The sequence below is a fragment of the Salmo salar genome, unplaced genomic scaffold (genome assembly GCF_905237065.1).
Source record: "Salmo salar unplaced genomic scaffold, Ssal_v3.1, whole genome shotgun sequence".
Taxonomy (NCBI): Eukaryota; Metazoa; Chordata; class Actinopteri; order Salmoniformes; family Salmonidae; genus Salmo; species Salmo salar.
The window spans coordinates 306,857-318,389 of NW_025548857.1; the positions used below are offsets into that span (position 1 = coordinate 306,857).

At 44.1% G+C, this 11,533-nt stretch overlaps 1 long non-coding RNA gene across 1 annotated transcript; it reads left to right on the plus strand.

The window, feature by feature from the left end:
* Nucleotides 1–7,084: 7,084 nt before the first annotated feature.
* LOC123733383 (uncharacterized) lies at nt 7,085–8,544 on the plus strand. The gene is made up of 3 exons (XR_006763752.1): nt 7,085–7,142; nt 7,841–7,957; nt 8,232–8,544. It is a non-coding gene; the product is annotated as an uncharacterized lncRNA (long non-coding RNA).
* Nucleotides 8,545–11,533: the final 2,989 nt, after the last annotated feature.

The window sequence follows — 11,533 nt, forward strand, 5'->3', positions numbered from 1 at the left end:
AATAGGAGGTGAACAGCACCTGGTGCTGATATTATAGCAGCACAATCAATAGGAGGTGAACAGCGCCTGGTGCTGAAAATATAGCAGCACAATCAATAGGAGGTGAACAGCACCTGGTGCTGATATTATAGCAGCACAATCAATAGGAGGTGAACAGCACCTGGTGCTGAAAATATAGCAGCACAATCAATAGGAGGTGAACAGCACCTGGTGCTGAAAATATAGCAGCACAATCAATAGGAGGTGAACAGCACCTGGTGCTGAAAATATAGCAGCACAATCAATAGGAGGTGAACAGCACCTGGTGCTGATAATATAGCAGCACAATCAATAGGAGGTGAACAGCACCTGGTGCTGAAAATATAGCAGCACAATCAATAGGAGGTGAACAGCACCTGGTGCTGATAATATAGCAGCACAATCAATAGGAGGTGAACAGCACCTGGTGCTGATAATATAGCAGCACAATCAATAGGAGGTGAACAGCACCTGGTGCTGAAAATATAGCAGCACAATCAATAGGAGGTGAACAGCGCCTGGTGCTGATAATATAGCAGCACAATCAATAGGAGGTGAACAGCACCTGGTGCTGAAAATATAGCAGCACAATCAATAGGAGGTGAACAGCACCTGGTGCTGATAATATAGCAGCACAATCAATAGGAGGTGAACAGCACCTGGTGCTGAAAATATAGCTAACTTGTTATGCAAGTGGCGCCAATCAACAGGTGGAGAAAACTACACCAGTCAAGTAATTCATTTCAACAATAATCTTCCTTTTAATTTGACTTTAAAAACAACAAGAGGGCTTAATTGGAGTCTATTTCTTCAGAGTGAAGGCACATATAAATTAACTTAACTGTCTGAGCTAGGCTGTGTGGGGGCGCAGGCCCATATAAATAACTTAACTGTCTGAGCTAGGCTGTGTGGGGGCGAAGGCCCATATAAATAACTTAACTGTCTGAGCTAGGCTGTGTGGGGGCGAAGGCCCATATAAATAACTTAACTGGCTGTGCTAGGCTGTGTGGGGGCGCAGGCCCATATAAATAACTTAACTGGCTGAGCTAGGCTGTGTGGCTTAACAGCATCTTTCACAAGAAAATAAAATGGCCTGATAGAAGAGGGATTTGTATTTATTTATTAGGCCGACTTACAACTGCAACATGGCCAAAAAGGCAGCATCCTACATAAAACAATAATTTAAGAAAAACAGGTGATGTCTGTGTCTGAGTGTCTGTAGCCCTGTATCAGGAGTCTGGGATTACCTGAGTGTCTGTAGCCCTGTATCAGAGTGACCAGAGTAACCTGAGTGTCTGTAGCCCTGTACCAGAGTGACCATAGTAACCTGAGTGTCTGTAGCCCTGTACCAGGAGTCTGGGATAACCTGAGTGTCTGTAGCCCTGTATCAGGAGTCTGGGATAACCTGAGTGTCTGTAGCCCTGTATCAGGAGTCTGGGATAACCTGAGTGTCTGTAGCCCTGTATCAGAGTGACCAGAGTAACCTGAGTGTCTGTAGCCCTGTATCAGGAGTCTGGGATAACCTGAGTGTCTGTAGCCCTGTATCAGAGTGACCAGAGTAACCTGAGTGTCTGTAGCCCTGTACCAGAGTGACCAGAGTAACCTGAGTGTCTGTAGCCCTGTACCAGGAGTCTGGGATAACCTGAGTGTCTGTAGCCCTGTATCAGGAGTCTGGGATAACCTGAGTGTCTGTAGCCCTGTATCAGGAGTCTGGGATAACCTGAGTGTCTGTAGCCCTGTATCAGAGTGACCAGAGTAACCTGAGTGTCTGTAGCCCTGTATCAGAGTGACCAGAGTAACCTGAGTGTCTGTAGCCCTGTATCAGAGTGACCAGAGTAACCTGAGTGTCTGTAGCCCTGTACCAGAGTGACCAGAGTAACCTGAGTGTCTGTAGCCCTGTACCAGAGTGACCAGAGTAACCTGAGTGTCTGTAGCCCTGTACCAGAGTGACCAGAGTAACCTGAGTGTCTGTAGCCCTGTATCAGAGTAACCTGAGTGTCTGTAGCCCTGTATCAGAGTGACCAGAGTAACCTGAGTGTCTGTAGCCCTGTATCAGAGTGACCAGAGTAACCTGAGTGTCTGTAGCCCTGTATCAGAGTGACCAGAGTAACCTGAGTGTCTGTAGCCCTGTATCAGAGTGACCAGAGTAACCTGAGTGTCTGTAGCCCTGTATCAGAGTGACCATAGTAACCTGAGTGTCTGTAGCCCTGTATCAGGAGTCTGGGGATAACCTGAGTGTCTGTAGCCCTGTATCAGAGTGACCAGAGTAACCTGAGTGTCTGTAGCCCTGTACCAGAGTGACCAGAGTAACCTGAGTGTCTGTAGCCCTGTATCAGGAGTCTGGGATAACCTGAGTGTCTGTAGCCCTGTACCAGAGTGACCAGAGTAACCTGAGTGTCTGTATCCCTGTATCAGAGTGACCAGAGTAACCTGAGTGTCTGTAGCCCTGTACCAGAGTGATCATAGTAACCTGAGTGTCTGTAGCCCTGTATCAGAGTAACCTGAGTGTCTGTAGCCCTGTACCAGAGTAACCTGAGTGTCTGTAGCCCTGTATCAGAGTGACCAGAGTAACCTGAGTGTCTGTAGCCCTGTACCAGGAGTCTGGGGATAACCTGAGTGTCTGTAGCCCTGTACCAGGAGTCTGGGGATAACCTGAGTGTCTGTAGCCCTGTATCAGGAGTCTGGGATAACCTGAGTGTCTGTAGCCCTGTATCAGAGTGACCAGAGTAACCTGAGTGTCTGTAGCCCTGTATCAGGAGTCTGGGGATAACCTGAGTGTCTGTAGCCCTGTATCAGAGTGACCAGAGTAACCTGAGTGTCTGTAGCCCTGTATCAGGAGTGACCAGAGTAACCTGAGTGTCTGTAGCCCTGTATCAGGAGTCTGGGATAACCTGAGTGTCTGTAGCCCTGTATCAGGAGTCTGGGATAACCTGAGTGTCTGTAGCCCTGTACCAGAGTGACCATAGTAACCTGAGAGTCTGTAGCCCTGTATCAGAGTGACCAGAGTAACCTGAGTGTCTATAGCCCTGTATCAGGAGTCTGGGGATAACCTGAGTGTCTGTAGCCCTGTACCAGGAGTCTGGGATGACCTGAGTGTCTGTAGCCCTGTATCAGGAGTCTGGGATGACCTGCTCCTGTAACGATAAAACAAACAGAAAATACTGTCAGCATGAGACCTAAAATAGCCATTGATCAGCACTAATAATCACAATAATAATAATAGCAATAATAACAATTATAATAATAATAATAATAATTACAATAATGTTAGTAGCCTATATGACTATTTATTAAATACTAAGTTATTTACTTAATGGGAAAAGTTGCATTTCCCCTCGGACACGATCTTGTGGATGTCAGGTGAGAGGGATGTGATGTTGATGAGCAGGCAGTCCTCGGTTGCCTTATGTGAAAGCCGGTTCCTGTCGTGAGTCGATTGCATTCATAGAGGAAAAGGAGGACTCACAGGTGTAAGTTGATCCAAACATAGTTAGCACATAAAAGGAATGGTGATGACTACAACAACGATGGTGGTCAGCTGCTGCCCTCATTGGGTATAGCGAGCACCATCCCCCTCTCTCTCCCTCCTTCCCCCTCTCTCTCCCTCTATCCCCCTCTCTCTCCCCATCCCCCTCTCTCTCCCTCCATCCCCCTCTCTCTCCCTCCTTCCCACTCTCTCTCCCCATCCCCCTCTCTCTCCCCCATCCCCCTCTCTCTCCCTCCATCCCCCTCTCTCTCCCTCCATCCCCTCTCTCTCCCTCCATCCCCCTCTCTCTCCCTCCATCCCCCTCTCTCTCCCTCCATCCCCCTCTCTCTCCCCCATCCCCCTCTCTCTCCCTCCATCCCCCTCTCTCTCCCTCCTTCCCACTCTCTCTCCCTCCATCCCCCTCTGTCTCCCTCCATCCCCCTCTCTCTCCCTCCATCCCCCTCTCTCTCCCTCCATCCCCCTCTCTCTCCCTCCATCCCCCTCTCTCTCCCTCCATCCCCTCTCTCTCCCCTCCATCCCCCTCTCTCTCCCTCCATTCCCCTCTCTCTCCCTCCATCCCCCTCTCTCTCCCTCCATCCCCCTCTCTCTCCCTCCATCCCCCTCTCTCTCCCTCCATCCCCCTCTCTCTCACCCAGGTTCTGTTATCTCAGGTCATAAATTCCTGGAGGAGACTCTCTCCCTCGTGCAGTATAGAGAGAGGGTTTCACACTCTGATGGATGAGACAATGCAAGCCATTCATTTGTGGGGCGATTTCCTTCAACCTGCTGACCAGGCCCCTGTGTCTGTCCACCATAGCAGGAGCCCTGACGGTGATCACAAAGTTGACTTTTTCGAATGACAGGCCATGCTACGTAAACAATTGTTCCAGCTTTGTGAATAGGATGTCCCCGGCGGTGTGTCCTTCCAGGGGAACGTCCCCGGCGGTGTGTCCTTCCAGGGGAACGTCCCCGGCGGTGTGTCCTTCCAGGGGAACGTCCCCGGTGGTGTGTCCTTCCAGGGGAACGTCCCCGGTGGTGTGTCCTTCCAGGGGAACGTCCCCGGTGGTGTGTCCTTCCAGGGGAACGTCCCCGGTGGTGTGTCCATCCAGGGAAACGTCTACGGTGGTGTGTCCTTCCAGGGAAACGTCCACGGTGGTGTGTCCTTCCAGGGGACCGTCCCGGAGGTGTGTCCTTCCAGGGGAACGTCCCGGTGGTGTGTCCTTCCAGGGGAACGTCCCGGCGGTGTGTCCTTCCAGGGGAACGTCCCGGCGGTGTGTCCTTCCAGGGGAACGTCCCCGGCGGTGTGTCCTTCCAGGGGAATCGTCCCGGTGGTGTGTCCTTCCCATGAAAATAACGGACATATACACACAACTGTGCTACATCGGTGTTGTCAGTACTCTCATCAATAGCCAGGGGAAAATGCTCAGCCTGACTGAGCCCCTCCAGAACAATCCTATGCACATCATCCGCCAGAGCACAGACACGGCGTCCGGCTGATGTCACAGACAGGGGCACCTGTTTGACAGACGCAATTATGCTATCCATAGACTTGTCTGTAGCCAATTCCTCCAAAACTGTCACCATGCATTTTTGTTACTTTTTGAGAACGACATGTTCTCTTGCTATCAAGCTAATTGTTCTGAATGAATGTTGATATTAATAAAGTAGTGTAGACTACAGTAGGCTACGTAGACCTGTTTTTCCCCACCAATCAACACACAGAGAAATAAACAAAAAGTTATAATTGAATAGAGATATTGGTGATTTTATGATTTTATCAGATCTAAATTATTTTATTGTCACTGAATGTACTATGTACTAATCAAATGTGTTAAACATGTTGTTAAATTTGTAGTGTAGGCCTATTAATTGTGCTAATATTATACGCTAATTATGTTCTGGCCCGCCCACTTTAACTCAGAAAAACATTCTCCCGATGTCACGTCCTGACCAGAGAAAGCTGTTATTTTCTATGGTAGAGTAGGTCAGGGCGTGACAGGGGGGTTTCTAGTTTAGTTTTTCTATGTTGTTTTCTAGTTTTGTATTTCTATGTTGGGTTTTGTTTGGGATGATCTCCAATTAGAGGCAGCTGGTCATCGTTGTCTCTAATTGGAGATCATACTTAAGTAGGTGTTTTTCCCACCTGGGTTTGTGGGAGATTGTTTTTGAGTAGTGTATGTTTCACCTCTGCATCACGGTTTGTTGTTTTTTTGTTCTTTAGTTTATGTGTATGTATTGCATAGTTTCACAGTTCAATAAAATATGTGGAACGATAATCACACTGCACTTTGGTCCGCTCCTCTCTATGACAACCGTGACACCCGAAGCCAAATCTAGTTGACAAACCCTGTTTTATAGTATGTCATGGCCTTTACTGGCCAACTGCTGTTATGTTTATGATATACTATGGTGTTGTGTCACTAGACTTTGACCAGATATTATTGCATCCAAAGATCAACTGTACCTAGAACATAGATACAGAGCCACTTGTTATCAGGAAGCTGCTCTCTCAGCACAACGGAAAATATCTCAATGACTTGACATGTTCTGGTTGTGAATTCAGGCTACAAGGTAAGAATCTTCCCAGGGATTATTGTAAAGTGTGTAGAGAAATTAAATGTATGGTGTTATTTTAGTATAGTGAATGACAGTAAAACACTCAGATCTAACAGTCCATTTCACCTGGGACAGTTATGTGACAGTTCAATCATACAAAATGGTGCTAACTGGGCGTAGGCGAGTCAAATTCAAAAACATATTGTTCATATATTCATATATTGTGGTTATTTTACAATTTGTATATTTTTATGTATAAGTTGTAAATAGTCTTTCAAAATATCGTAAAATTTGTTTTCAAACTTACAATGAGCTCCTCTTTCCTGTGTAATCTGGTATGAAACCACTGAACATACTTTTCTTAACATTGTTATTATGAACTGAATTCAGTAACAGCATAATAATATCATACCTGTTAAACAAAGCAACACACTAGAATGAGAGAAATTATTAAAAGAGAAAGTGAGACATTAATATTATTATTAGTTATTATCTATTATTATCTATTAATTAAATCACCTGACTGTTTCTATGTATGTTAGTAAATGTTTTATTTCTAAGAGATAATGAATATAAGAGAACAATTGACATTCAATAATTAGTTGTCACTGTGTTAACCACAACCAACATGCTGGATCTCTGTTTAGTTGTCACTGTGTTAACCACAACGAACATGCTGGATCTCTGTTTAGTTGTCACTGTGTTAACCACAACCAACATGCTGGATCTCTGTTTAGTTGTTACTGTGTTAACCACAACCAACATGCTGGATCTCTGTTTAGTTGTCACTGTGTTGACCACAACCAACATGCTGGATCTCTGTTTAGTTGTTACTGTGTTAACCACAACCAACATGCTGGATCTCTGTTTAGTTGTCACTGTGTTAACCAACATGCTGGATCTCTGTTTAGTTGTCACTGTGTTAACCACAACCAACATGCTGGATCTCTGTTTACAGGGGTCAGTGCTCTAAAATGAGTCTCTCTGGGGAGAGAGAGGAGGGGGGCCCTGCCTCTAAAATGAGTCTCTCTGGGGAGAGAGAGGAGGGGGCCCCTGCCTCCAAAATGCATCTCTCTGGGGGACATGACACCAAAGCTAAGAGGTAAGATGACAATTTTATGAAGAATTGATTAAGTTTATTTCCTAAATAAATAACTATCTTAAGGTGAATGCACTTACTGTAAATCTCTCTGGATAAGAGCATCTGCTAAATCAGGGGTTCTCAATCCGGGGTCTGTGGAGGTACTGCAGGGGTTCTGCAGGAAGCTCGGGGAGTGGTGGTGTATCCAGGGAGAAAACTAAACTAATATTCTGAAATGTCATTGTGGTCTTATGCTCCCATCTATTGAAATTATTTAGCAACTGCAGTAGTGCTTAAAAAATGTGTTATTCCTTACTAAAGTAGTAATTACTGAGAATTACTAGTTAATTGTATCACTTACAATAAAATAACAACTTATACCATAACAAACAATTAAACTGACATGAACCAAAATCACTATATATGTAGTTATTTAGTTAATTACCAAATTGAGCCGGTCGGTCACATTTGAGAGTGAGGGAGATATATAGCATTTTGCATAAAAAAACATGATTTTTGTCTCTGAAATGAAACCATCAAGTGATAGATTTTAAACAAATCCTTGTCTGTGAGAGATGTAATAATTAATACATCATTTCTTTAAACAATAAAAGCTCATTTCTGTAAAGTGATATGTTGCGTTTTGGAACTCTTCTTATGTTTCCCATCTGAGATCAGAGTAGATGAGAGATGTAATGTTTGTCTTTGTTGTGTTGAAGTCCAATCAAGCAGGAGAGACCAGCCTCCCCTGTACCCAGCTGTGTGTCCATGAAGAGTGACCTGTCTATGAATCATCCTATAGTGTTTAGAGAGGGAGACTTTTCTACTGAACAAAGGTAAGAAGAACTCATGGGTCATGGTCAGTGAGTTAAACAACACTGTCTCTAGTCATTTCTCCTCTCCCATTTTCACATTTCTTTTGGTTGTTTTCATAATCCATAGGCTAATCCTTTAGTCCATTTTCATAGTCCTAAAACTCTGTCTGTGTGTGTGTGTCTGTGTCTGTGTCTGTGTGTGTGTGTGTGTGTGTGTGTGTGTGTGTGTGTGTGTGTGTGTGTGTGTGTGTACACTCCCTGGATGAGGAGATGTAATCTCATGTTTTGTCCACAGAAACCAACAGGAGAAATCAGAGTCAGAGATTCTCAGTGGTCAGTCTTCCCAGAGTCATCAAACAGACCTGGACTCTGTATTCAGTGTATGTGATCCTGTTATGAACTTTTGTTTTCCTCAAGTAAAGTTTCTTTCAATTATTCATTAATGTGTTAATGAGAAAGCATTTCTTCTCTTGCTTAACTTATTTACTGGATTTATTTTAGTTGCTTGAAGAGAAAATGATGACATTTGTGAAGAACGAGCTGAAGATGTTCAAGAGGATTCTTAGTCCTGAACTCCCAGAAGGCTTTGAGAGTCAGAAGCAGGATGAGGAAGTGGTGGATGCTGAAGATGAGAAGCAGGAGAGCAGTGCCAGAGAGGGAGCTCTGAAGATCACACTGCACGTCCTGAGGAAAATGAACCAGAAGGAGCTCGCTGACACACTGGAGAAATGTAAGATCTGTCTGCCTCATGTTGAATGCTGTTTTATAACATTTAAAAGCTGTAGCTAAAGTACAGCTAAAGTACCTGTGTAACTCAATGATATTGTCGCAGCCTTAACACAACACCTAGTGACCTCATCAAGTAGCAGCAGCGATGTATTGTGGTTATTAGTTTAGAGAGAGAGAGACAACATTAATAATACCATCAATAATACCAATAATAATATAATTAGTCAAACCAGTCTGTAATGTATTATGAAAACATTTACACATTTATACAGTCAGTTAAGAGAATACATTATTACAATAGAAAACTTTATAACAGTCCTTCAATAATGTAGGCATTAAAACAGATGTAATATTAATATCCTCTGTGTTATTTCTAGATTCAGATGATCCTGCTGTGATTTGCCAACGTGAACTCAAATCTAATCTAAAGAAGAAGTTTCAATGTGTATTTGAGGGGATCGCTAAACAAGGAAACCCAACACTTCTCAATAAGATCTACACAGAGCTCTACATCACAGAGGGTGGAACAGGAGAGGTCAATAATGAACATGAACTGAGACAAATTGAGACAACAACCAGGAAACAAGCAAGACAAGAGACTGCAGTCAAATGTAACGACATCTTCAAACCCTTAACTGGACAAGACAAACTCATCAGAACTGTGCTGACAAAGGGAGTCGCTGGCATTGGAAAAACAGTCTCCGTGCAGAAGTTCATTCTGGACTGGGCTGAAGGAAAAGCCAATCAGGATGTTCAATTTGTGTTTTCATTCCCTTTCCGTGAGCTGAATTTGATGAAAGGTGAAAAACTCACTTTGATTGAACTTCTCAATCACTTCTCAATGGAAACCAAACAATCAAGAATCTCCAACTACGACAAGTACAAAGTTCTGTTCATCTTTGATGGTCTGGATGAGTGCCGACTGCCCCTAGACTTCCAGAAGAACAAGATCTGTTGTGACGTTACAGAGTCAAACTCAGTAGATGTTCTGCTGACAAATCTCATCAAGGGAAATCTGCTTCCCTCTGCTCTCCTCTGGATAACTACCCGACCTGCAGCAGCCAATAAGATCCCTTCAGTGTGTGTTGACCAGGTGACAGAGGTACGAGGGTTCAATGACCCACAGAAGGAGGAGTACTTCAGGAAGAGATTCAGTGATGAGGACCTGGCCAGCAGAATCATCTCACACATAAAGACATCAAGGAGCCTCCACATCATGTGCCACATTCCAGTCTTCTGTTGGATTTCTGCAACAGTCCTCGAACACATGCTGAAACATAAGACAGAAGAGATGCCCAAGACTCTGACTGAGATGTACACACACCTTGTGGTGTTTCATACCAAACACAAGAATGAAAAGTATCTTGGGAAAGAAGAGACAGGTCCACACTGGAATAAAGAGCCCATTCTGTCACTGGGAAAACTGGCTTTTCAACAGCTAGTGAAGGGCAATCTGATTTTCTATGAAAAAGACCTGAAAGAGGCTGGCATTGATGTCAATGAAGCCTCTGTGTACTCAGGATTGTGCACACAGATCTTTAAAGAGGAATGTGTTCTGTACCAAGACAAGGTGTACTGCTTCGTTCATCTGAGCATTCAGGAATTTCTGGCTGCTGTGTATGTGTTCCTCTCATTCATCAACAACAATGAGAATCTCATGGACAAACAGCAAACAACGTCCAGTATCTTTTCTCTGCTGTACAGAGACAAGTCTGAAGTTACTGTCTACAAGAGTGCTGTGGATAAAGCCTTACAAAGTGAGATGGGAAACCTGGACCTGTTCCTCCGCTTCCTTCTGGGACTCTCACTGGAGTCCAATCAGAAGCACTTACGAGGTCTACTGACAAAGACAAGAAGTAGCTCAAAGACCCATGAAAAAACAGTAAAGTACATCAAGGAGAAGATCAGGGAGAATCCCTCTCCAGAGAGGAGCATCAATCTGTTCCACTGTCTGAATGAACTGAATGACCATTCTCTAGTGGAGGAGATCCAAAGCTACCTGAGATCAGGAAGTCTCTCAGAACCCAATCTGTCACCTGCACAGTGGTCAGCTCTGGTCTTTGTGTTGCTGACTTCAGAAAAGGAGCTTGATGTGTTTGACCTGAAGAAATTCTCCAGATCAGAGGAAGGTCTTCTGAGGCTGCTGCCAGTGGTCAAAGCCTCCAGAGCTGCTCTGTGAGTAAATAAAATGACATATAAGAAGTATTCATCAGGAAGAAATATTATGTTTAGTGAAAAATATGTATTATAATATGTATATTGAAAAACATATTGAATAAATGCATTGATGGAAGATGAATCTATATGTTGTTTGGGAATATGAACCAAATGCATCTACCGCTGTCCTTCTATACTACTGGTGTTAAATTAACGGTGTGTTTGTGAAGTCATGATGATCTCGTTGCAGACTGTCAGGCTGTGGAGTCACAAAGAAAGGCTGTGCTTCTCTGGTCTCAGCTCTGGAGTCAAACCCCTCACACCTGAGAGAGCTGGAGCTGAGTAACAATGACCTGAAGGATTCAGGAGTGAAGCTGCTCTCTGCTGGACTGGAGGATCCACACTGCAGACTGGAGACTCTGAGGTCAGTATTCCTGTAGTTGGTCAACAAGTTATAACTGTTTACCAGACACACATAGTCCACACCATATGTGTTTGGACAGTGAAGCTTATAGTTTTAAATGTGGTGCTATGCTCCAGCATTTTGGATTTGAGATAGAATGTTTCATATTAGGTGACAGTACAGAATGTCACCTTTTATTTGAGGGTATTTTCATACATAGCTGTGTTACTGTTAAGAAAGGAAAGCACTTTATGTATTTAGTTCTCCTATTTGAAAAAGTTGTACATATTAAGGACAAATTCACTTAT